The sequence below is a fragment of the Schistocerca piceifrons genome, chromosome X (assembly GCF_021461385.2).
Source record: "Schistocerca piceifrons isolate TAMUIC-IGC-003096 chromosome X, iqSchPice1.1, whole genome shotgun sequence".
Taxonomy (NCBI): Eukaryota; Metazoa; Arthropoda; class Insecta; order Orthoptera; family Acrididae; genus Schistocerca; species Schistocerca piceifrons.
In genome coordinates this window covers 406,252,394-406,280,165 of record NC_060149.1, presented here as the reverse complement: position 1 = coordinate 406,280,165, position 27,772 = coordinate 406,252,394, and the positions used below count along the sequence as shown (strand labels likewise).

General features: G+C 41.8%; 1 protein-coding gene across 1 annotated transcript in view; it reads left to right on the top strand.

Annotated features, from left to right (window-relative positions):
- Positions 1 to 27,772, top strand: part of LOC124721623 (protein quiver-like) — a 750,131-nt gene that overhangs the window by 231,079 nt on the left and 491,280 nt on the right. The window lies entirely within an intron of this gene.

Below are 27,772 nucleotides of genomic sequence, written 5' to 3'. Positions count from 1 at the left end.
TAAGGACAAACACACACACACCCATGCCCGAGGGAGGACTCGAACCTCCGCCAGGACCAACTGCACAGTCCATCACTGCAGCGCCTAAGACCGCTCGGCCAATCCCACGCGGCGTACTTCATTCCAGATCGTAACTAATATGTGTGCCACATCTGATTGAAATCGTTCCAGGGATTTAGGATGAGCTTTTTATCCGTGGCTTTCCCACTTACCCACAATTAGTCCAACCTGCTACGGAATAAGCCTTGGTAACTGCGCAGTTTCTTTGATCACCACCGGAAACTGCTACAGTAGGACTTATCCTTAAAATGAATAGCCAGACACTTCTTTTCAAGTTCTAAATTGGAAGTTTACCAGTCTTCAATCACGTCCTTAAGATCCTACCGGTGATGATCAGATCTCTTACAGTCTCTAACTTTTATGAACAGGTAGTTAGTTCGGACACGTGAAGAACATGATAATTCTTATTTCTTCAAAAGTAAAATTTCACACTGTGCAGATGAACTGAACAAAGTTTGCTTCACACACAAAAATGGTTCAAATGGCTCTGAGTACTATGAGACGTAACATCTGAGGTCATCAGTCCCCTAGAACTTAGAACTACTTAAACCTATCTAACCTAAGGATATCACACACATCCATGCCCGAGGCAGGATTCGAACCTGCGGCCGTAGCGGTCGCGCGGTTCCAGACAAATTCCTAGAACCGCTTGGCCACACCGGCCGGCGCTTCACACTCTAAGAACCCTACCAGAACAAAGGTCAAAAATTAATTATAATTGTTGTGTTGCTCACACTGCTAAATATTGCATTTTCGGGCAACAAGAAAGTTATATTATGTGGCATTACAGCATAGTTAATAAAGTCATTTCTTGAAATAATGGATAAACTAGGCACTTATCTTTTCGTGTTTCCCACGCTGGTCTCGTTGTGAACTCATGGGCCAATCGTCGAAAATCTAGGTAGCGATGATTCCAAGCTCGGATGCAAAGAGGCCTAGGTGTTATTCTGCGATATTCAAAAGTTTTATAGATGTGTTTCATAAGCCATTCTTGAAGATTAAACTTTTGCAAGTTAGGACAATGGTGATGTAAAAAAGTAATCAGCACTCCGAATTTAAGTTACACTTCTTTTTATTACTTTGTTGCAATATCACGTAACTCGTTCCAAAACATCACTTCACAATATAAAACATACTTGAAAATATCTTCCTGACTGTTGAAGTTCACATTTCATAAACTGACTACAATTTGCGTCTTTTTAACATGACGACCAAAACTTGACTCTCTAATAACCGCTTACGCGCCCAAAAATCAGAGTTACAAGTACGTCAAAGATCATAGTGACAAAAGAAAGGATACACATAAGAATAATATCATTGCAATATATACATATCGATGTACCGAAGTACCTCTACATTAATGAAATCAAATCTGAATGTTGTCACAGAAATATGTTAACTGTTTTACAGAAACACAGTAGAATATTGCTGGTATCGAGAGGTTGAGGTGAGGTGCCGTAATGGTTACGTAATTCAAGTACCATTACAACACGCAATTATGTATAAAAAGTCACAGAACTATGATTAGTCACAAACATTGTTCAAATGATCCAACACATATTTTGAATGTCTGTTGCTCATTATTGTAAAACAAGTTGTCTCAGCCTGGTTTGCAGGCACGGGGATGCAACTCAAAACGTTCCAGAGGCAAGGCTAGGAACAGACGCAAGATTAGCCCTGTATGTAGCCGGTTGCAAGTCTGAACGAAAAATAAAGTAAGACTGAAACGCGAGTGTTGGTCTTATAAAGGACTCGCTCCAGAATATGACTGAACTTCGTTAATTTACAATGGTTTACAAATACTATAGGGCAGGAAGTTCATATTTTATTGGATATTGATCTTTTGATCACGTTTTATTTGTGTATTATGTATCATGAGCAGTATTTATTAAAATGCGCAGTACTAATTTACTACGCCTACGCAATGGGAATCGCGGGTTTACGACCGTAGGATTCATTTCGGATGCTAAAATTTAGTAATTTCTAATTAGGGAGTTTTGCTCCTTAATATGGATGTCAGTGGATTCAGAAAAATCAGGCGATCAGAAGTACAGCAACAGACCACAGAAATTTAAAGTAGTTTAGCTAAATCGACACTTGAAGTTTGGACCTGGTGAAATCTTTAATTAGGAATAGCTTTTAATTTAATAAAGTATGGGTTAGCGAAAGCACTTTACTGAAAATAAGAAAAATATCTCTTTAATTTTGAAATGGTCTTTTCTTCTGAATTTACCAATTATCTCATAAGATTTTCCCGATGGCTGAATGTCCGAAATTTTATAATTGCAACTTTTGTTGGCCATTATTCCTGATGAAATTAATTAGCTCACTGAATCCAGGACAACGAACTGAATGATCTGAATAACGAAGTTTTATGGAGGGAATTTGTATCTACCATTTTGATAATTTGCGTATTGTGTGCTTAACGTAACAACTTTGACGCGAGAATTTTGCAAAAATGTTAGCGAAAATAATATATAGACCTTAATGCATGAAATATAATACATACAGAGTAGGATGGTGGGGTCAATTTGCTCTGTGGCAACATGTCAAATTTATTTCACATATATTAAAAATTTTCCACACAAATTTATTTTCGATTAGTCTATTATTCAGTATTTGGTGAGAATGAGTTTTACTCAAGATTTTCTTCTGATGATGTACACATATTTCACCTGTATCTCTAGAGAATTTCGCCCTGCACTTTCAGTTTCACGCAGCTCAATGTTAACGAAGTCTTACCTCCAGAACTATGTGTCGTACAATGACATAATTTTACTGGTGCATTCAGCGGCATATGTGGATACTCTCTGCGAAATTTGTTGCGATTATAATTAGTAGGAAAGAAGTATTAAATTTAAATGCCATGCATGATGCGGCAGTTTTCCACTCATTTCGGTATTTGACGTCCTGCTCTAACTGTAGTACGGTGATATAATTTTGCTGGTACGTTGAGTGGTATATGTGAATACCGTCTACAAAATGGGTCGTTAGTACTGTTAGTAGAAAAGAAGTAATGAATTAAAACGTTATGGTTCATGTGGCAGTTTTACTGCATGAACTGCGAAAAAGTATGCTATAAAACTTTTTCCTTTCATGATTTTGTGGGGTTTGTCAGCGAGAAAACGTTTCGTAAAGGTTTGAAATTATTTTTAATGTTTGTTGCAAGTCAATAAATGCTCTAATTCTTAAATACTGGATGAATAAAGTGTGGGTATTCGTGTGCCGTAGGCTACAATGCATTTTAACCCTCACCCCTCTGAAAAGTGGGCGGTTCTTACCCCCATAGCAATTGTTACCAATCGATAAGAGATATGTATACCAAGTTTGGTTGAAATCGGTCCACTGGTTTAAGAGGAGAGATGGAACATACATACATTCATGCATATATACATACATTGTTATATTATCTATGGATTCCCCAATAAAATAAATGTAGTACTACAAGGGACGTGTTAGCTACTGATTCTACACAGCCTACGAGAAAGCAGAGCACGTTGTGTTTCGCAGCAAGACTCGAAGGAATACTGTCACACTCTCACTTCCATCGAGATGTGCAATCCGCTATGTATTGGCAAAAGGCAGTGACCGTACTCGCAAGAGTGAACAATGTATTCGCCATAGCAAACAAAGTAACTGTACGGCACGTAAGATGTAACTGAAGCAAAGACCTAGAGGGATGTGAGCCTATCAGTATTTGTATTTGTGATAACTGACTGCTGTCTTCTAAATACCTGCATGAAAGGCAAACGTAGCTCAAATTCGTGTCTGAATATTACATCCGTTGGCTTCGCCAGCTCATAGGTAAATTACCATCTTTCAACGGAGCGTCGAGCTTGGGCTATAATACGGATCAATCTGTCACTACAACTTTCATTCGAAGTAATTGTTAAAACACGGTGCCAGAAATACATTTCCCCTTTTCTGGCCTCTCACTGGCTACGTGAAATCATCCCACTGTCTGATACGTTGCGAACCTATGAGCAGCAGAGAAACGTATTTACTTACACATTCCGTTGTCTTCCCTTTCAGCACCATCACTCATTTCTCCTCCTTAGCGTCAATAAGACAAATGATGTTGACAGCAAGCCGTCGTGCCTACAAGCAGCGGTGTCAACCGCGGATCAGTTTTCGTGGCAACCCACCTCGGCAGGCGAGGCCGCAAACGCACGCCATTGCGGTGGCGCTCGATTCGGGGGTAAGTCAGTTCGAATCCTGGGGGTGGATGAAATTTTCTGACAGTATTTGGTGGTTGTGTAAAGTTACTGATCACTAGTCTTTGCGCCAATGTTGTGGATTTAATTCCAACCCTCTCGTAGTGTCTTAAGATACGCCGGCATGTGATGCTGTTGATGGGGACGTTAAGCTCGACAGTCCCCTTGGTGCTATTCGAGAGGAGTAGGCCACAATGCGCTATGTGCCGGCACACGGTTTAACCCTCTCCCTTCTCTCATCATACAACACAATCATAACACTGCATTATACACGCGTCCATTACACTCACCCGAACTCTGTAAACACACATGACACCACCCTCACACCTCCGCAAGGAAAGGGGCCAATGTGCACCCTTTCCGCCAGGCAGCTGATCCCGGCCAGTGGGATATCCCAGCCAACAGTCACACGACATCTAATATTTGGTTTTTAACTTCCCGTGCTTGCACTCCGAGGTAACAACGCGGACTCCTTTGAAATGGAACACGTGGCTGTACTTACAAGGGATACATTTATTTTCTGATCGGCTTTGAATATGCTGTAGTGTAGAGCAAAATAAGAGACATGTATTTTGTAGGGCCGTTAAGGGGATAAAACGCGCCCTTGAAAAAACTGAGTTTAATATTTCTGAATGAATATCATTGAAACATTAATAGATACAAAAAAAAAACAATTCAAATAAAAGTTCTGTCGTTTTTAATGTACGTTACAACGATGTACTCAGATTTGTCGAAAAAATTATTTTTTCTAAATACCCTATGCTTGATGCGCAAAATCAAAGTGCATTCAACATTTTTTGACTTGAACTATTCTGCACTTCCTCCTTATTGTCCAGATTTACAATAATGTTACAATAATAGTGTACAAATAATTTCAAATATAAAATAATTAAATCTGAAAATGTTATTTGAAAAATGCGGCAAATGTAAAAAGAAAACACAAATACAACACAAGATTAAAAGATAAATAAAATTAAAAGAAAATGTATATGCAGAAGATTATATGAAAATATGCATTTAGAATATATATATTTGGGAAATTTGATTAATAATCAAATCAACATGACAGTTGACATTTTAGCGGATATATGTCGGTTGTGCGTACAGTGATATGGGTATGTTTCTAGCTTATTTCTGACAAATGTGTCTTTGGAATACCACTTCATCATATCTGACTGAATTAGGTATTAACGATGCTATACGTCTTGCTATTCGTCAAATGTCGAAATGAGAAACAAAATGTGTGTGTGTGTGGTGGGGGAATTACGAAGAAAATGGCTTTTTCGACAAATCTGGGTGCATCGTTGTAACGTACATTAAAAACCACAGAACTTTTATTTATTTACGAAGGAACGAAACCGAATCACAACTTACCTTACAGATTGCAAGCGTTGTCTGATTATGCGACACAAGCAGTCATATGTTGTTCGACACTTTCTTTGAGTTGTCAAGGCTGTACGCCTGGTTGGTTAGGAAGGAGTCGAAGTTTGTGATGTCTGAAGATGGGTGTAATCCCGAAACGCGTAACATGTTCTAATAAAAGATTCAGTTGAACATCTGATGACTTTATTGCGATTGTACAGCATCCGTTGCCAATTATTAGTCATAAAATTTACATATGTCTTGAGGGAGCGTAACTCATCGCGCGCAAATACCGAGACTATAATCATCGATTATTTGAGAATGAGAGCGCTGGATGCCTTTGGACAAACTTTGCGCATAATTTCAAACCTGTATGAAACTTTCTCGCACTGATGCCACACAAAAAGATGATGAAAGGAGAAATGTTTATGGTTTACTACATTTTTGCTGTTCCTGCAGGAAAACTGCCACATCAAGCATTATTTCTTATCTCCCAATACATTTCAGACGGTGTCCACGTATGGCACTAAATGTATATGCAAGATTATATAATCGTACGACACTTGGTTTCGGAGATATGACGTCATAAACATTGAGCTGGGTGAAAAACTTACATTTACTTAAAACGGAGCGCCAGTCACAGAGAATATACTGATCAAGTGTTTGGCGATGAGAGCACTTAGCGGCTTCCAAGAATCTCTGAACATAATTTCAGACCTTTTCTAAACTTCTTACACGTTTAACATCAAGTATTTAGCACACTAACTACTTTTAAAATAATCGAAAATTTGAAGTTGTGTTGTACATCGGAGTTCGATTTATTAAAGAACAGGGGGGTCTGAATGGTACTGTAGAATCTGCTGTGTAGATTTATCGGCCGTCAGTGAAGTTAGAATGATGCTGAAACTTCCTCACTAAAGATAAACATAACGTTACGTCTTGACATTGCTGAACAGTTCACTTTAATAAAAGTATTTCTCAGTAGGTATACAGAGGCCGTGAATTATTCAAATAAGTCACGGACTCCATTAATCACCATGTTTTACCAACATTAACGATAAAACAGCTAATAATCAAGTAACATCACGTGTTGTCAGTGACATTAACCACGCTTTCAATTAACTGAGACAAGCAAAAATTGTGGAAGAGGAGGTAATGGGAGCAAAGAAATTAAAGTGATACTGCCAACAACGACGAACTCATTATTTCTTGAAACGCGTAAACGTGACTGAGGTCATCAGTCCCCTAGAACTTAGAGCTACTTAAACCTAACTAACCTAAGGACATCACACACATCCATGCCCGAGGCAGGATTCGAACCTGCGACCGTAGCAGTCGCGTAAACGTGACTAGTTACAGTAATTTATGTATTTCATTTGGAAAGAAACGCATGTTTGATTGTAGATATTTAAGAGTTCTCTTCCGTCCAACGCATTGGTTTAGCTGCGTCGACGAATGCTTTTGGGACTTCAGGACAGGGTGTTCTAACTCTGAAAACTCGATTTCCTCTTTGTCAACCTCACTGAGTTGATAAAACATGCAAAATTAAGATTCAGCGAGGATAAGACTGGAAACTCTACCAACAGCTCTGCTTCAGCACAAGACACACAGCCTAAATGTCTGAGATTACATCCGCGTGTCGCTGGCTCGGGGGAAGAACTTCGACCGTGCGAGACTTTCTCCCGCGTAATTCGATTTTGCTACAGAACTCGCTGCAAACTCTGTTAGCCGACCGCCGAAGGAGATGGAGGAAGAGGAATGGCCCACGCGAAGAGTGCACTGCAGTCCTCAATCAGTGGTGGCCTGCTTTCTTTTAGGAACTTCTCCCGCCCTCCGAGTTCTCGTCCTTTCACTCCTACGACCACTGGGCCATACGTGTCACGTAACATATCTGCTCCCCAGTGCCTACAGGGACAGAAGTGCCCTACTTCCGTTCGCTGCTGACGTCTGTTGGTGACTCTGTAAACTATTTGAAGCTCATTTTGTGACGCCTAGATCGCATTCTTAAAAATTCTAAACGAAGCAAATATAAGATACAGGGAGCGAAAGATCATTTGCAACTTCTATAGAACCGCAATGCAATTACAAGAGTCGAAGGACATGAATGGAAGGCAGTGGCTGAGAAGGGAATAGGACCGGATTGGAACCTACCGTCGATGATATTCAGTACTAGCTGTTACCCACAGTTGCACTCACGTGTCGGTAGATTTTTTTTGATGATGAGTGATGGTGAGTAAGTAAGCTACTAATGTGCGTGCAGTAACATCAGCTGCCCTCACGTGTTTACCTGTTCGGGTAGGCATAGCTCGTGACGTGCAAACCGCTCTCCCCTCTCCCATGCTGTCTCTACGCACAATCCGTCGGCATGCGCAGGTGCTTGATATGCAGTATGCACAGAGGGGTATGGGCAAGAGCGTGCATGTGTGCATCGTTCTATTGAAGTAGCTATACGTTATCCAACGTATACGTTATGCAACAAGCAGTGTGGAAGTATGGATAAATACATTCAAGATTTTATAAGCATTGTATTCATTACATTGAATCATATCACGTAAGACATATCAGTCAATGAAAGTATTTTCATAAATATGATAAAAATAAGAAATCAAAGTGTAAATAGCTTTTTCAGGTTGTAAATATTGTGGGGAGTGAGATGGCGGAGTTTTGAGAGCGGATGATCTGGACAGAGACAGTAAATTTGTAAGACTGGATGTCATGAACTGATATATATAATATGACTTTTGAACAATATTAAGGTAAATACATTGTTTTTTTTCTCTATCAAAATCTTTCATTTGCTAACTATGCCTATAGTAGTTAGTGCCTTCAGTAGTTAGAATCTTTTATTTAGCTGGCAGTAGTGGCGCTCGCTGTGTTGCAGTAGTTCGAGTAACGAAGATTTTTGTGAGGTAAGTGATTCATGAAAGGTATAGGTTATTGTTAGTCAGGGCCATTCTTTTGTAGGGATTATTAAAAGTCAGATTGCGTTGCGCTAAAAATATTGTGTGTCAGTTTAAGCACAGTCATTTATAATTTTTCTAAGGGGACGTTTCAATATTATTCCATAATTCGCGTAATATTTTTCAAACAATAAGTATCTTGTACTACGCTTACACTATACTATGTTCTTCCTCAGGGTTCAAGCAATCCCCATACCAAATTTCATCGAAACCGGTTCAGGAGGTTAGTCGTGAAAACGTGAAAGACAGTTACTTCCATATTTATAATATTAGTATGGTTAACACTTTCAGTTACGATGTCTTTTTTTCTGTCATCCGATTTTGATGAAATAAAGCCTATAAGTGCTCCAAGCTTCGCTCAAATTATCTGTGAAAATCCTATGAAAAAGATTAACGTGATCAAACAGCTAACAGACAGCTACAACGGATTTAGATACAATTTTAAATCATGATATCTTTTTTTACTTTGATTCGATTTTGATGAAATAAAACCCGCAAGGTGCCCGAAGCTATGCTCAAGTTACCTGTGAAAACTCCATGAAAATGCATCTAGTATTTTGGAGAAGCATGTTCAAACAGACAGATATGACAGTTTTACAGATTTATTATTAGGGTGGCCAGATGCACGTTGAGCAAGCAGTAAAGGAAACCAGGGAGAAATTTAGACTACGAATTAAAGACCAAGGAGAAGAAATGAAAACTTTGAGGAATGCTGATGATATTGTCATTCTGTCAGAGTCAGCAAAGGACTTGGAACATCAGTTGGACGGAATGTATAGTGTCTCGAAAAGAGGGGATTATAAGATGAACATCAAAAAAAGTAAAACAAAGGTAATGTAAAATGGCCAAATTAATTCATGCAATTGTAATGCAATTAGATATGACACACTAAAAGTGGAGGATCAGTTTTTGTATTTTTGCAGCAAAATAACTGAAGATGGTCGAAATAGAGGGGATATAAAATGCAGACTGGGAATATCAAGAACAGCATTTCTGAAAAAGAATAGTTTGTCAACTTCGAATATATGGTTCAAATGGCTCGGAGCACTATGGGACTTAACTTCTGAGGTTATCAGTCCCCTATAACTTAGAACTACTTAAACCTAACTAACCTAAGAACATCACACACATCCATGCCCGAGGCAGGATTCGAACCTGCGACCGTAGCGGTCGCGCGGTTCCAGACTGTAGCGCCTAGAACCGCTCGGCCACCCCGGCCGGCCTTCAAATATAAATGTACATATTAGGAAGTCTTTCCTGGAAGTATTTTTCCTGGAGCATAGCCTTTTACGGCTGTCAAACGTGGACGACAAACAGTTTAAATCAGAAGAGAATAGAAGCTTTAGAAATTTGCTACTACCGAAGACGACTGAAGATTAATTGGGTAGATCCGATAAATAATGTAGAAGTACTGAAATGCATTGGGGAGGAAAATATACGGCAAAATTTGTTTAAAAAGAGGGACTGGTAGATATGATGCAATCTGAGTCCTCAAGGATTGTTAATTTGGCAATGTAAGGAATTGTGGTGGTAACAGCTGTAGACTGAGACAAAGTTTGATTACAGTAAGTAGGTTGACGTGGACATAGATTACAGTGGTTATGCAGGGATGTAAATGTTTGCTCAGTGTTGACTAGATGCACAAAAGTAACGATCACTCTGTTGTAGAATTTTAGAGCACATTTTATGTTCGCGTATTGAGACCTTTCTGGGGGTCGAAAATCACATTTGTAGGAATCAATACGAATTACACAGACAATATCCATGTGAAACCAAGGTAGATCTGTTCGCCCGCAATACCCTACCCAGAAGGCAGTTGATACCGGCGTCCAGACTGATGCTGTGTTCTTTGAATTCTGGAAGGCGTTTGATATAGTTCGGCACCGTAGTCTAAAGAACAAATCGAGCATCCGTAATACCAGATCAGCGTAGTGGTTGGTTTATGAGTTAAGATCAAATAGAACACAGTACGTCACTCTTATCGAACTGAAATCTTTAGAAGAGTAACTTTGTAAGACCAGTATAACACTATATCGGCTTGATACGGGCAAGTCTTCAGGTCCAGATTGTATACCGGTTAGGTTCCTTTCAGATTACGCTGATACAATAGCTCCCTACTTAGCAATCATGTACAACCGTTCGCTCACCGATAGATCTGTACCTACAGATTGGAAAATTGCGCAGGTCGCACCAGTGTTTAAGAAGGGTAGTAGGAGTAATCCATCGAACTACAGAGCTATATCATTGACGTCGGTTTGCAGTAGGGTTTTGGAGCATATATTGTATTCAAACATTATGAATCACCTCGAAGGGAACGATCTATTGATACGTAATCAGCATGGTTTCAGAAAACATCGTTCTTGTGCAAAGCAGCTAGCTCTTTATTCGTACGAAGTAATGGCCGCTATCGACAGGGGATTTCAAGTTGATTCCGTATTTCTAGATTTCCGGAAAGCTTTTGACACCGTTTCTCACAAGCGACTTCTAATCAAGCTGCGGGCCTATGGGGTATCGTCTCAGCTGTGCGACTGGATTCGTGATTTCCTGTCGGGAAGGTCGCAGTTCGTAGTAATAGACGGAAAATCATCGAGTAAAACTGAAGTGACATCAGGTGTTCCCCAGGGAAGCGTCCTGGGACCTCTGCTGTTCCTGATCTATATAAATAACCTGGGTGACAATCTGAGCAGTTCTCTTAGGTTGTTCGCAGATGATACTGTAATTTACCGTCTAGCAAGGTCATCCGAAGACCAGTATCAGTTGCAAAGCGATTTAGAAAAGATTGCTGTATGGTGTGGCAGGTGGCAATTGACACTAAATAACGAAAAGTGTGAGGTGATCCACACGAGTTCCAAAAGAAATCCGTTGGAATTCGATTACTCGATAAATAGTACAATTCTCAAGGCTGTCAATTCAACTAAGTACCTGGGTGTTAAAATTACGAACAACTTCAGTTGGAAAGACCACATAGATAATATTGTGGGGAAGGCGAGCCAAAAGTTGCGTTTCATTGGCAGGACACTTAGAAGATGCAACAAGGCCACTAAAGAGACAGCTTACACTGCACTCGTTCGTACTCTGTTAGAATATTGCTGCGCGGTGTGGGATCCTTACCAAGTGGGATTGACGGAGGACATCGAAAGGGTGCAAAAAAGGGCAGCTCGTTTTGTATTATCACGTAATAGGGGAGAGAGTGTGGCAGATATGATACGCGAGTTGGGATGGAAGTCATTAAAGCAAAGACGTTTTTCGTCGCGGCGAGATCTATTCACGAAATTTCAGTCACCAACTTTCTCTTCCGAATGCGAAAACATTTTGTTGAGCGCAACCTACATAGGTAGGAATGATCATCAAAATAAAATATGAGAAATCAGAGCTCGAACAGAAAGGTTTAGGTGTTCGTTTTTCCCGCGCGCTGTTCGGGAGTGGAATGGTAGAGAAATAGTATGATTGTGGTTCGATGAACCCTCTGCCAAGCACTTAAATGTGAATTGCAGAGTAATCATGTAGATGTAGATGTCTCTCCTGTGGGTCTTCAGGCACATTTTCTCCGGTGTTTCGAAAGACACTTGCTTTCTTTCTGGAATCATGCCAAGTAGAATCACACGTGTACCGCGTTCCAAAAGTGGACCAAAACTCTATTAGGCAAGTTGTTGTAATGTTTTGACTCACCTGAGAATCGTCAGGCACATTTTCTCTGGTGTTTCGGGAGATATTTGCAATTTAGTTTTGCAACGTATAGTTGGAGTCAGCCCAAACAGATCCTGCTCATTACCTCTTTCATACGACGCCCAGCGTTGAGGGAAGGCGTCGATTTGTTTCTCATAACAACCAAAATGATTTTTAAATCGGAGTCTTATGTGCCAATTCGGCAGAGCGCATCCATATTAGTCTAGTGTGTTATTCATTTTATAGACATGTATTAAAAGGAGCAGCGAAACATGAAGAATAATTTCAGTCCTCCAGCAGCGACTGACAAGCGCTTCTACATGACGATAGCTGTCAGCGCGGCCCAGGGCGGCGCTGTTGCTGCCTGAGCACTCGTTATTCTTCGTGTTTTCCTCTGCTTGGTAATACATATCGATGAAACGAATATCACACTAGAGCAATTTGGAACCACTCTGTCGAATGGGCACGTAAATTCCACATTAATAATATTTTTTTCGAAGACAAACTGACGCTTTCTATCGACACTGGGCGTAGCGTTAAAGAAGTGATGAGCAGCATTTGTGTGGGCTGACTCCAGCTACATGATGCAAAAACAAAATTGCAAATATCTGCCGAGACACCAGAGAAAATGCGCCTGACAACTGTCAGAAGAGACTCTCTGTATACACAGGTGAGTCAAAACATTACAGCAACTTGCTTAATAGCGTATTGGTGCACTTTTGGAACGCAGTACGCCTGTGATTCTACGTGGCATGGTTCCAGAAAGCCCATATTAGATTTCTGAATCCAAGTGGCGCTATACGTCTGTGAACAGGTCATGCAATTGCAGTAAACTACAGGCTGGTCGTTTGTAGACGCGGAGCTGGTATTCGATAGTTTACGAGATGTGTTTCATTGTGTGGTGTGCGTACTGTGACCTTCGGTACACACACCATCAGATTATTTGACTTGTCGCTCTAACGAAGTAGGCGAGTGTCAGCAATATGTCTCGTGGTGTTATCGTGGCGTGTTTATCTTCTGCCGTTAGGTCAGACGATAGAAATGCCACTTGCACGCTTAGAGTAGCAGATTGACGGTGACCAACTTTAAACAGAACTTAATTAATTTTCACACACATTTATTAAAATAATAACAATCATAAACCTTACTTAACTTGATTCTGGATGCTATTTACAATTGACAATCGGAAGTTCCCCTGGGCTTGGTACGTTAATCTTATTCTCACATATCACTGATACTTGACAAAGTGTCTATTCATTTATCTTCATGGCTATGTACAGGAATATGGTAATCTTATTAGGCGCAGACTGAAACTTGACTATAGACTGGTACAGACAGGTGCAGATAAATGCAGACTAATGCAGACTGACTAGTCGGAGGTCTGCACACTCGTTATAATACCTCGCGCGTTCAGGTATCACTGCGCGAGTGTGATCCGCGAGTAGAAAAGGTTCTAAGTTTGCAGGAATCTCATTGGCTGCGTTACATATTAATACGCGGATCGGCGGAAGGAGAAATTGGTCCGTCTCTAAGACAGCGCCATCTCGTAGTCCGGAGACGGACGAGCGCTGCGCCTGCGCTGTTGTGCTTACCGGGGCGCGCTCTAGTGGGAAAGTTGTGTACGCGCTGACTACGCGGAACTATGTACACAACACATTGGGTACAGATCAATGTGTATTCGATAGCCAAGACATGAACATAATTTCACCATCACGCTCCTCAAACAACCTTAGCGTGATTCTGACTTTCTGACACAGACAATTATCCTGCTGGAAAATGCTATTGCTGTCAGGAAAGACATCAAGCATGTATAGATGCAGGAGGTCCTCTGTAAGGTTCAGGTCGTTCCTAGCTGTGATCGTGCCTCGATTATATCACTAACCCAATGCCAGGCCAGATGAATGTCCTCATTAGCATAATAGTGTCCCCACCAGCCTGGGTCCACTGACGGTGCATGTTTAGAGAAGCCCATCGCCTTGATGATGGCGTTTTTCGGACAGGACCACCACCCTGGTGTAACAAGAAATGGGTTTCATCCGACCAGTCGACAAGTCTCCATTGTCGCACGGTCCAATATCGATTATCCCGTGCCCACAGCAATCCTAAATGCCGAAGTCGTTGAGTCAACATACGAACATGTAGGAGCTGCCATGCTCAGGAATGAGCGCTGAACTGTGTACTCCAAAACAGTTGTGCCTGCACCAGCATTATACTTTTTCGTCAGATCTGCCACAGTTGCTGCCTATCTTGCTTTCACAGTGGGTAAGCATATGAACTCCAGGTGCTGTGATGAGCTGTAGACGTTCAATTCCTTGTCGCCTATTCCATCCTGCAACCACTTTCCAAAGACGCTCACGATAGTAGCACTTGAACAGCCGGCCAGCTTCACCATTTCAGACATGCTCTTCCCCAGGTGTTGGACCATAACAATCTGCGCTTTCTCAAACACACTTATGGCAGTGGATTTCAACATTTGCAGTCCGTATCGTCGCTAGAATGTTTCCCCTTCATCCCTGCTCCTCTTTACTTACTTTTTTTAGGGTGCCATGTGCCCGCAACACCAGCAGGCGACATTCAGCCTCGCGGTGGGCAGTGGTCACAATTCTTTGGGTCATGAGTCTACAAAAGTGACCTATTGGGTAGCGTCTGCCACGCGGGATTAGCCGAGCGGTCTAGGCGCTGCAGTCATGGACTGTGCGGCTGGTCTGGCAGAGGTTCGAATCCTCCCTTGGACATGGGTGCATGTGTTAGTCCTTAGGATAATTTAGGTTAAGTAGTGTGTAACCTTAGGGACTGATGACCTTAGCAGTTAAGTCCCATAAAATTTCACACACATTTGAACATTTTTTTGGGTAGCGTCAGAAGTTCCACGAAGCTATTCAGGGATGATACTGTTGTGTGCAGAGAAGTAACAATGCTACAAAATTGTAACAAAATGCGGAATGATCTGCAGAGGATAAACGACCGGTGCAGGGTAGGCACACTAAAACACTGTGATGCTGCCACCAGTGACATAGAGAATGAGTATGTGCAATTTATACAAAATGCAAAACTTTTGTTGGTGTTTAAGGTTGAACAACAAGTACACTGTTTTTGTTCTGCTGATTTTTGTTTCTTTCAAACTAGTTTTCGGCTTATTGGGCCATCTTCAGGAAAAATTTGAAAATTTTTGGTAAGGACTATGGGACCAAACTGCTGAGGTCATCGGTCCTAGCCGGCCGCTGTGGCCGAGCGGTTCTAGGCGCTGCTGCTACGGTCGCAGGTTCGAATCCTGCCTCGGGCATGGATGTGTGTGATGTCCTTAGGTTAGTTAGGTTTAAGTAGGCTGATGACCTCAGATGTTAAGTTCCATAGTGCTTAGGGCCATTTGAACCATCACCGGTCCTTAGGCTTACACACCACTTAATCTAACCTAAAAAACTTACGACGGTAAGGACAACACACACACCCATGCCCGAAGGAGGACGGGAGGACTCGAGGACTCGAACCTCCGAAGGGGGGTGGGGGGGGGGGACCGCGCGAACCGTGACAAGGCGCCTTTTTGGAAGGGACACTTAACTTATTCTTAGGTAACCAAACATTATAAGTAAAGATCCGCTTCGCTTGCATAGAGTGTTGTGCATCAAACTTGTTTCGTAATGTTGAAATTGCACTTTACCCAAAGGCACAATAAAGATTTAAACTACACAATATTACAGGTTAAGTGGTTATAATTCTAACGTTTGTGAGGTCTTGACACTGGCTGAGAAACTGTTTAACTGTCACTGTTCTTTAATGTCACGCAACAAACACGTCTTTTAACATTGTAAATTAAAATTTAGGCAATGGACACTATTATGCACAATAATTAAAGTACACAATCTAACAGTAGTATAAGTAATATGGTTATGAAGCCATAGTTGTTGAGGTCTTGACATTGTTTGGGAACTCAAGTGGCTCAAATGGCTCTGAGCAGTATGGGACTTAACTTCTGAGGTCATCAGCCTCCTATAACTTAGAACTACTTAAACCTAACTAACCTAAGGGCATCACACACATCCATGAGCGGGGCAGGATTCTAACCTGCGACCGTAGCGGTCGCGCGGTTCCAGACTGTAGCGCCTAGAACAGCTGGACCACCTCGGCCGGCGGTTGGGAACTGTCTGAGCACTAGTAACCTATGTTGTACAAGAAACATGCTTCACTTTGTAAATTACATTTCATGCAATGGACAATATGAAAAATAGTACAAGGTTAAAATACACATTATTACCGTATTTAAATTTGTGTTGATGTTTTTGAGGGAGGCAAGGTATGAAATAGGAAACTTTGTTGTGTTTTAATTGCCTGCCCCAGTGGCTAGCGGTTCTAGGCGCTTCAGTCCAGAACCGAGTGACTGCTACGGTCGCAAGTTCGAATCCTGCCTCAGGCATGGATGTGTGTGATGTCCTTATGTTAGTTAGGTTTAAGCAGTTCTGAAGTTCTAGGGGACTGATGAACTCAGATGTTAAGTTCCACAGTGCTCAGAGCCATTTTGTGTTTTAATTTTCTGTAGCAGGATGTGTCACTGTGGCGTTCCGTGGCTATGTGGCCGGTTGATTGTATCATGTGAAGCTTAAAATTGGGGATGTGCTCTGCCGTAACTGATTTACAACCAGATGGCGATCCTGAGCTAAATGTTTGTTCACCTCAAGTGCTTCTAACAGGCTTAGTTTTCTTCCTTTGTTAGGTATATGTAGTACTTCTGTGTGGACTTCGTATCTATGTCCTTTCGTCAACACATGTTTAGTATAGGTGTAGTCTGACTTACGTAATCTCCAGCTTCGTTCGTGTTCAATCAGCCTAGTTGTTGTCGTTGTGCGTATTTTGTTTTCCCTAAGAGTTAACGAAGATTAAATATGTGGTACTGGAAAGTAAAAATGGATGAATATTTTCTCTAGAAATATTCCAAAACGTATTCTACGAATATCACTTAGTTAATTCGTCCCTAATACTAATCGTAGTAGATAGTGGCTTTATTTCATTGCAGTTTATTGGATACGACCACCATTAGAAACGTAAAACGGCAGGTCTCGGTGAAACTGCAATAAATAAAGAAGTCACATAAAGTAACTGTTATCCCTGAAAGGTCAAATGTCAAATTTTTTGCTCGCGAAGGTTACAAACTTGTACACACATTATTTCTTCGTGGCGGTCGCCAAGTGGAGTAAAAAGGACAGATAGCGCGGCCTGTACCGTGATTTCCCCAGATGCCACAGGCACAAGAAGTAACGGCGGCGAACTCTTCAAGTCCCGCAGCAATTCCGCGGCTCCCTCCAGGCCGCCCTCGCTCCTACGCCGGCAGCACACGGAGGACCTGACGAGCGCACGACTCCAGTAGCTGGCCAACCGTCTCCGGGCGAGCATCACCGGTACTTCCATACTCACCAGCAGTGTAAGTAACGCCTCTCGCCACTAGCACAGAGTAGGAATAATTATCTGTGAAGTGAACATCCAGATGCACAGAATGGAATTTCTGTCGTCAACATGCATCAACTCCAACAGCCATCTGACCTAAGACCATAGATGATACAGACCGCGCTTGACGTCAGTATATTGAAACCAACATCTCGACCACTTGACTAGTGGCAGTATCCATTAGCAGGCGACTTCTGGAATATTGTTCAATTTATCTTTACTATATTATTTTCAGTAAAAGTTTTTTATTACAATTGTGAAATTGTGAGCAACGTTTGGCTACACAGAAATGTGAAAGACATCAATATTTCGTTCCATAGGTAAAACACAAAAAAATGCCAAGCACACTTTTTTTGAGGTTACGTCAGTGAACTGACGACCTGAAACTAAGGAATGATATTGTTACCAATCAGATGCGAATGGTCTTCTATTTGAAAGTATTTATTTGAGCCTAAATAATGCGAATTTAATGATACTGTGTAATCTGTCTCATAAAACTACGTTGGTCCTCAGATTCAACACTCACTGAATTATGAAGGTTTTGAGACGACACAGTGTTCATATCTAACTCACTACAAAAAATTTCTTTATAATCGAGGTTTTCGATTTATGTATTTATTATGCTTCGTATCTTGATGTTGTTTTGGTACTTGTACTGGATTACGCAAAAGTCATAAAACATAAACGCTTATTCTGTGTGACAACCGGACATTATGGGTAGGAACAGATAACATTTACTATAAAGGCGTAATGAACATTTCTCACTTGTTATTGAGGAATTTCTAGAAAACTAAATTCTATATGTCAGACTGACGTTTTCTCTTATACTTCCGTGTAAGTGGTGCAACAAATACAAGAATTCACTGACGAACTTTAATTCTGTCACCTGTACGAGGAAAAAAATGTCTATACAGTGTTTCAAACTGTTTTTAATCTTTCAAGTGGTACAATGTAAACTGTTAACCAGCGCACTAATATGGAGAATTTCAGAGAAATTAGGTTAACTACTGCTATAAATAATCCCAGTACAAGCCATTCAACTGCCAAAAATCAGTGTGTGATTTCATCTATACAGGATGTCTGTCCTAAGAGGAGCGAGCAATATTCAATATGACAGAAATGCTCATTTGAATCAAAAAAACCTTATGTGGATATACGGCCTATTCCGAATGGTTTCCGAGATACAACACATTTAATGTAGGTATACTTTTGGGCTATCGGCTTGCACGTATGTGTCCTCTCCACACAATCTCTTCGACGTTTTATTCTAGCCTAACCTACCTCGTACTTTGAACATCTTTCCTCACAATGTCATACTACAATTAAACTAGCCCACTGCCGCACAGTTGTCCATGGTGTGTCGTGAGTGGAGTTGTGAGAGGGACTGAATGTATCAGAGAGAAGCATTGGTGAAATATATTTGTACACGCGCTGGGTAAAATACCACACATATACACTAATGCAGAACACGCAGATATGTTGTGTGTTTACGGCTTCTGAGATAGTAGTTGCTCTTGCTGCTGTCGAAGAATACCGTCGGCGCTTTCCTACACTTCGAACTCCTGATCGTCGAGTGTTTACCAGACTTCTCAACACTTTGTGTGAAACAGGTATTCTTTCAAGTTTATATTTTCTTCTGAATGTGTAATTCAACACCCTTTCAAGTTCATATTTTCTTCTGAATGTGTAGTTCAACAACCTATGCAGAAACAGCAACGCACTGTTGAAATTGTGCAACGTAGTTCTAGTATCAGCACTCGGCGACTTTCTGCACGTATCAGTGTCCTACGAACATGTGGCGAACATTATATGCTGAAAATTTGTACTAGTTTCACATACAGCGCGTCCACAATCTTCACATTGGTGACAATGCTACACGACTTTAATTTCACTGCTGGTTAAATGACAATCATCATTTCACACTCTCACATTTATATGAATTTAAAAATGTGCGAACACCCAGAATCGTTACTCACGAGCCGCCACTGCAAACGAGCGTCAGGGTAGATTCGATCCTTGCAAAACAGAATCGAAAATGTACCCTTACGAGGTGAATATCTTAAAAATACCTATTTCTGAATTGATACTTTGTAAAACGCTTGTTGAAATGTTTACCACCTGTTGTACATGTGTAAACCGGACAACGCACTGAATAAGACAGGAAATAAACAGCAATGTACATTGAATGTCTTCTGTTTCAGAAACCTTTTGGGATAGGAATATATCCATAGGAAGCTTTTTGCTTTAAATGATAATTCCTATCATTCTCCTGTAATTCCCCTGAATATTGAACATTCCGCTCGATAAAACCTTTGTATGAAGAAAACTATAAATATCGACTCCACTCTGCGTAAAGTGTTATGACAAACTCGGCTCATTCCACTCCGTCACTTTGATGTTGGTTTCAAACCTTGACACGACAGAGATACAGGCGTTCGCGGTTCATATGCATCTATGGTCTGAGCAAGTGACTGTGGTGCCCGTAAGGGCCCTGCGTTCTAAAGTACCTACGATTTTGAACATGCGTTTCACAGCCATCTTCATAATCTGCATTCGAAATCTGGAATGACCTAAATTTAAAGATTTGAAGAGATAAGCGCAACGGAATTTCGCTGCTTTTCGGATAGTGTCTCAGCTCAGACGTGGCCATTTTTGGCTATAAGAAAAAGAGGACATACCCACGGCTATTTCTAGTTTATTTACTGCCCTGTATCAAATCAGCGAGTCTCTGTGTTAATATAGTATGCTCTGGTGGCATTGAAAAACAACTTCCTAGTACGCCAAACTGAATGTACCCCGACAAAAATCGAATTTGAAGCTATAATATGTAACAAATACCTTGGGAAGACCCAACCCCCCAGCCCCCTCCAGATAGCCGCACCGTAGGTGCAACCACAACGGAGAGGTATCTGTTGAGAGGTCAGACAAACATGCAGTTCCTGAAGAGGAGTAATGGCTCTGAGCACTATGGGACTTAACATCTATGGTCATCAGTCCCCTAGAACTTATAACTACTTAAACCTAACTAACCTAAGGACATCACACAACACCCAGCCATCACGAGGCAGAGAAAATCGCTGACCCCGCCGGGAATCGAACCCGGGAACCCGGCGTGGGAAGCGACAACGCTAACGCACGACCACGAGATGCGGGCGAAGAGGAGTATCAGCCTTTTCAGTAGTTACAGGGGCAGCAGTCTGGATGACTGACTGATCTGGCCTTGTAACATTAACCAAAACGGCCTTGCTGTGCTGCTACCGCGAATGGACGAAAGAAAGCGGAAACTACAGCTGTAATTTTTCCCGAGGGCATGCAGTTCTAATACTTTGAAATATTTTTAGGGATGAAATTAATTCGTTTCCACTTTCGAGCAGGGGAGAGTGTTGTTCTTGGTACACTTTTCAAACTTTCGTCTCTGTAACAGAAATTTAACATGTTTTCTTATTTCATTTTGAAATGACAACATTCACTTTACGTTTACTAGAGTCATATACGTAGATTACAAAAATTGCTCCGAAAAATAGGGCGTTTCCAAATGTTAAAAACCGTCCCAAGGTACAACATGGTCATGTACCTAACAGTAAATATCCTATTCAAATTTAAGAGAGGTTATCAAGAAAGTCTTGTCAGTACTGTATTTAACAGTGCAACTGTTACATTATTACTGCACTACAACCCAACAATCAGTAAGTGATATCAAATTAAGCAGAAGTATTATAAAAAACCAGTTACAAGCCAAAAACATTTTTAAATGGAAGTTATTGGTAACTAACGGAAATTCCCATTTTTAAGACAGGGAGAATTGTTAATAAATTAAAGAACCTCTTGTCATTTGCGAATATCACAGGTAAAGAGACCTTCTGTTTCAAAGTACAAAATGGTACACGGCTCACAAAGCATGGCTTAACCGTTTACACGTTTTTTTACTAGTTTTAAAAACATATAGAATTTTACTCACCCCAAAACTCTGTAGCTGAAGAATTAACAATATCCTCAAAATAGTTATAATTTGTTACACGGCACTTATATACGTAGAAATAGTAATACTTACAAACGCTGCACAAAATACAACCTAATGTCTCACAACAACAAAAACAGCAGAAAATGAAGGAAACTGTTTATGGTGATGGCTACTGCGTGTTACTTCTTGTGATTCTAAAATCGGGCACTACATAGAAACACCGATCAGAAACATCATGTGTTCCTAGACACACTATCCTGCAGGTAAAAAACTCTTCTCTACCATACCGTACATATAATGTTCGTTTTCTCTTAGGAAAACTAAAACTAATCAAAGGTACTCATTCTCCACATCATAGGTACTAAAGTTTTTTATTGTGACTATTTTAAAATAAACACAGTGGATTCGAGATACGTATAATTCAGAAGGACTGACTAATTTTATCGTGTATAAATGTTAGGTTCAGGTGGAAATTGCTTTATATGTGAATACATCCAACGGATTAATTGGCAGCACATTCCCACATTACATAAATGTTGCACTTATCTCATAAATATATGGCCATATAGTCACATAAATTAGTCATACGATTTTTCGTCATCATTAAAATGCGTCTCAATATTAAATATCACATAAAACACCTCTTATTAGTATGATAAATATAATGAAAAGTAACATTTCTTCGATATGAATTCGTAACAGAATGAGTTACAGACTATTGCTGTTTCTAATAAGACTTCTAAAACTGAAGACACGGTCTTAGCGAAAAATGTGGACAACAACGCCACGCTGACATCATGTTACGATTTCGGTTCTATGTCAATACTCAGTTCATAATACTCCTGTTCTATGGGAACCAGACTGTGCTGCCGATTCGGAGACACTCTCACAGGGGTCATAGAATAGGAACAACATAGCGAACTGCACATGTCATACCACGTGACTTAAGTACAACGCTGTGTTTACATTTTGTGCTCAAAGCGAGACTTTGGTATTACACTTATTCGGCCTGATTTTACACGTGTATTAGTAATAGCAATGGTCAATAATTGTTGTGCTATAATTCCAAATCGAACACTTCGAAACAGTAAATCTTACGTTTCAGGAGTATGTACCGCAGAGGTACTTCATGTTCTTAAAAATGTGGAAACACTACGTAATAAAGATCAAATGTTTTAGGTTAATCTATGTGACTGTATGGTCCTATACACTCTAAGACAAAAAAAACAAAAAAAAAAAAAAAACGACGCACCAAGAAGGAATTATCCGAGTGGGACGGAAATAGGTAGATGTGATGTATCGCGTGGTTATAATTTAACTTTCCCTATTTAACACGTTACAACACGGAAACTAATTACCGTACGACGACCAAACTTGATAGTATTAATGTCAAGGACATGGGGAAGAGAAATAATGCAGAATCAATTCAATTGGAACACTTTTAATGTGCTCGGCACATAATACTATTTCATACCGGGACCATTACTGCTACAAAGGGGCTCAATATGGCGTCCATCAGTGTCCAGAAGAGTCTGAAAGCGCAGGACTGCATTCTGCTCAGCAGAACGAAGCATGTGCGGAGGTATGTATGCTGGCTACCTCTCTTGATATGCTGCGCTTCAGATCAGCACATGCGTGAATGTTCCCCTGGTAACCACTGTCCTTCAGGTAGCCCCACAACCAGAAATCACACGTGATCGTGCCGGCCAAGCATTTGGAAACGATCGGCTGATAATTCGATCGTTTCTAGATGTGTTTCGTAGAATCACGTGAACTTCACGAGCGATGAATGTCGGAGCCCCATCTTTCATGAAAACTGTTGAGTCCAATGAGTCTCTCTCCTGCAGGGCGGGTATGATATGTTGGCGAAGCATATCACAGTAACGCTGGCCAGTCATACTGCGTTTCTTTCGTACTTGAGCGTCAACCTGTTCAAAAAAGAATGGGCCAATGACGAACATAGCTATGAAGCCACACCATACGGTGACACGCTCAGCGTACAGAGGAACTTCATGCACAGTGACTGGAGGTGAAGATCTCCACACTCGGCAGTTCTGCGTGTTCACCTCATACGTCAGAGAAAAATGAGCTTCGACTGTCTATGGATGGTCCAGGGACAGCCCTTGTCAACTTCAATTTTTGCAAGAAGGTGGAGGGCGAAGTCACATCGTTGTGTGCCATGTGGTGCAAGCTCCTGAGCAATACGGATTTTGTACGGATACCATTTGAGAATTGTTCGTAGCACCTTCCGTACAGTGGACCACGGGATGTTGAACTGTCGTGACACAGCACGCGCAATCTGACTGTCGGGAATTGTGCGCACTGTTGTCCACCATAGCAACAGCAATTTCATCAACCACCTGTGGTGCAACCGGTCCTTGGCCTCTTCCCGGAGCGACGCCCAGTTCTCCAGTTGATTCGAACTTCTTCATCATGCTCTGCACAGCAGATGGGGAAAGAGAACTCTTCCGTAATCCTTTCAGCCGGCGATATTCTCGAAGTGCAGCTGCAGCATTACTGTTGTATTAATAATAGAGCTTCACGAAAAATTTCCTGCTCCTTTTGTCAAAGCTAATGTTGACAAGTCAACAAGTGCACTGCGACTGGTCAGGTGTGTGATACTATCAATCACGACGACTGATCACGGCACCTGGTAGCCATAGTTGAAACTGGACGGTGGCGCTGTAACGCATGGAAATCATGCACCCCACACTTTGGACATTAATGCTACCAAGTTTAATACTCGTACGGTAATTAGTTTTCGTGTTATAAAGTGTTAAATAGGGAAAGTTTAACTGTAACCATGATATCTAACAACTGTATCAATTAGTGCCAAGGCGAATAACTGCCCGACGCACGTAGCGTGCAACCCTTCTCCCACGCAGTAGGGGAAGGGTGGCAGGCCCATCATCCCAGCCAGCCTTTACCCCCGGAATAGATCACCTGTGTTCATTTTAGAGCTAGCTGAGTGGATCAGAGACGTCCTGGAGGGACTGGAACGAGGCTGACGCCCAGTCCCTATCGGGAGCTTTACCCAGTCACACGTTTACTGTATAAAAAAAGGACGAAAGTAACTTTCGGATGAAGTGTCACTGCCAAGTAACATAGCTCAACGAAACGTGTAGCACAGAAAGAGCTGCTACAGTATAGTATGAAAGTAACTGAAAGAAATACGCAATAAGAGGAAGAGAAATGGTACTCTTATTCAAAGACAGTAATTACACTGAAGTCGCCGCAATTCGTGATAGGCCCCTGGGCTAACATCATTCTTAGTAGGGTGTGGTATCATCACGGACGGCAGTGCAGTGCAAGCTCTACAGCATGCTCTCATGCTGGCCACAACTTTCATTAGGTGTTCTTGAGATAGGGCGCTCCATTCTTCCACCAGAGCGACTGACAACTTCTAGATGGTCGTTGGTGCATTTGGACGTGCTGCAATATTTGTCCCCAATGTATCGCATATGTGCTCGATGGGACTGAGGACGGGAGAACGCGCAGGCCAGTCGATTTGCCGAATATACGCTCGATCCAAGACCAACTCCACCTATTCAGTTTATACAGTCGCTCATTGTTATCTGTATAAATGAAGTCAAGGCCGAATGCTCCCCTGAAAAGACGCACAAGGGGAAGAAGTACAGTGGCACGATACTTTCGACAGGCGAGTGTGCCGTGTTCAAAGATTTGGAGATCAGTACGCGCGTGCAGCGCTATACCTACCCATACCATAACACCTCGACGCACGAAAACGATCATGTTCGACAATGTTTCTGAGTGAATTATATGTTCCCACCTCTCACTATATGAGAGTACGTAATGCACCCGAAGGTACTGTGTCGCTGTGCCCCTTCCTCATGTGCATCGAACTGCGCAGGTGGAGGAGTTTTTGAAACGAGAGGGTATTCGTCGAATGGATTATCCCGCTCGCTCCCCGACTTAAATCCCATCGAGCACGTGTATGATGTTCTGTGGGTCGTATTGCAACACGTCCGCAAGCACCAAAAACCACCCTGCAGCAGTCAACCACGCTGGTGAAGAAATGGAATATCCTACCATAAGAATTATTACCAGACTTATGGCCAGTATGAGAGCGCGATGCAGAGAATGTGTTGCCCTCCGTAGTGATCACACGCCCTAATAAGACCCATGTGACTTCAGTGTAGTTATTGTCTTTGAATAAAACTGTCATTCCTGTTCGACTCATTGCGTATTTCTTTCACTTTCTTTGTGTAGTGTACTGTAATATACTGTAACAGTTCCTTCTATGTATAGTCCAAGTTCAAATGGTTCAAATGGCTCTGAGCACTATGGGACTTAACATCTGAGGTCATAAGTCCCCTAGAACTTAGAACTACTTAAACCTAACTAACCTAAGGACAGAACAACATCCATGCCCGAGGCAGGATTCGAACCTGCGACCGAAGCAGCAGCGCGGTTCCAGACTGAAGCGCCTAGAACCGCTCGGCCACCGCAGCCGGCTTATAGTCCAAGTTTCACTAAGCTACGTTACTTGGCAGCGACACATCATGCGAAAGTTACTTTCATCCTTCAGTTAGGTAGAGTGGTGACAATCACTCCGTTCTGTTTATGCCATGTTTGGTGCAATTTTCACCTGGAAATAAGGTTTATACACTCAAGCGCCAAAGAAACTGGTATAGGCATGCATATTCAAATACAGAGATATGTAAACAGCATAATACGGCGCTGCGGTCGGCAACGCCTATATAAGACAACAAGTGTCAGGCGCAGTTGTTAGATCCGTTACTGTGGCTACAGTGGCAGGTTATCAAGATTTAAGTGAGTATGACGTGGTGTTAGAGTCGGTGGGACACACCATCTCCGAGGTAGTGATGAAGTGGGGATTTTCCCGTACGACCATTTCACAAGTGTACCGTGAATATCAGGAATCCGGTAAAATATCAAATCTCGGACATCGCTGCTGCCGGAAAAAGATCCTACAAGAACGGGACCAACGACGTCTGAAGAGAATCGTTCAACGTGACAGAAGTGCCACCCCTCCGAAAATTGCTGCAGATTTCAATGCTGGGCTATCAACAAGTGTCAGCGTGCGAATCATTCATTCAACGAAACATCATCTATACGGGCTTTCGGAGCCGAAGGCCCAATCGTGTAACCTTGATGACTGCACGACACAAAACTTTACGCCACGCCTGGGCCTGTCAACACTGACATTCGACTATTGATGACTGGAAACATGTTGCCTTGTCGGACGAGTCTCGTTTCAAATTGTGTAGAGCGGATCCACGTCTATGGGTAAGGGGAAAACCGCATGAATCCATGGAACCTGCAGGTCAGCAGGGGACTGTTCAAGCTGCTGGAGGCTCTGTAATGGTGTGGGAGGTGTCCAGTTGGAGTGATACGGGACCCTGATTCGTCTAGATACGACTCTGACAGGTGACACGTATGTAAGCATCCTATCTGATCATCGGCATCCATTTATATCCATTTTGTATTCCGACGGACTTGGGCAATCCCAACAGAAGAACGCGACACCCCACATGTCCAGAAGTGCTACAGACTGGCTCCAGAAGCACTCATCTGAGTTCAAACACTTCCACTGGCCACCAGACTCCCCAGACATCAACATTATTCAGCATATCTGGGATGCCTACAACATGCTGCTCAGGAGAAATCTCCATCCCCTCGTAATCTTACAGATTTATGAACAGCCCTTCAGGATTCATGGTGTCAGTTCCCTCCAGCACTATTTAAGACATTAGTAGAGTCTCTGTCACGTCGTGTTTCGGCACTTCTGCGTGCTCGCGGTGGCCCTACACGATATTAGGCAGGTGTACCACTTTCTTTGGCTCTTCAGTGCGTATGGCAAAGTGAATCAATACCTCCGTCTTAGACAGACACCCAAGTCACTATATTTATTTAAAAGTGTGCATACTATGAAATTGTGATACTAGTATCTGTGACCTGGGTAATGAGTACTTACGTTTAATATTTCAAGTTTCTTAAAGATAGCCCGCATCTCGTGGTCGTGCGGTAGCGTTTTCGCTTCCCACGCCCGGGTTCCCGGGTTCGATTCCCGGCGGGGTCAGGGATTTTCTCTGCCTCGTGATGGCTGGGTGTTGTGTGCTGTCCTTAGG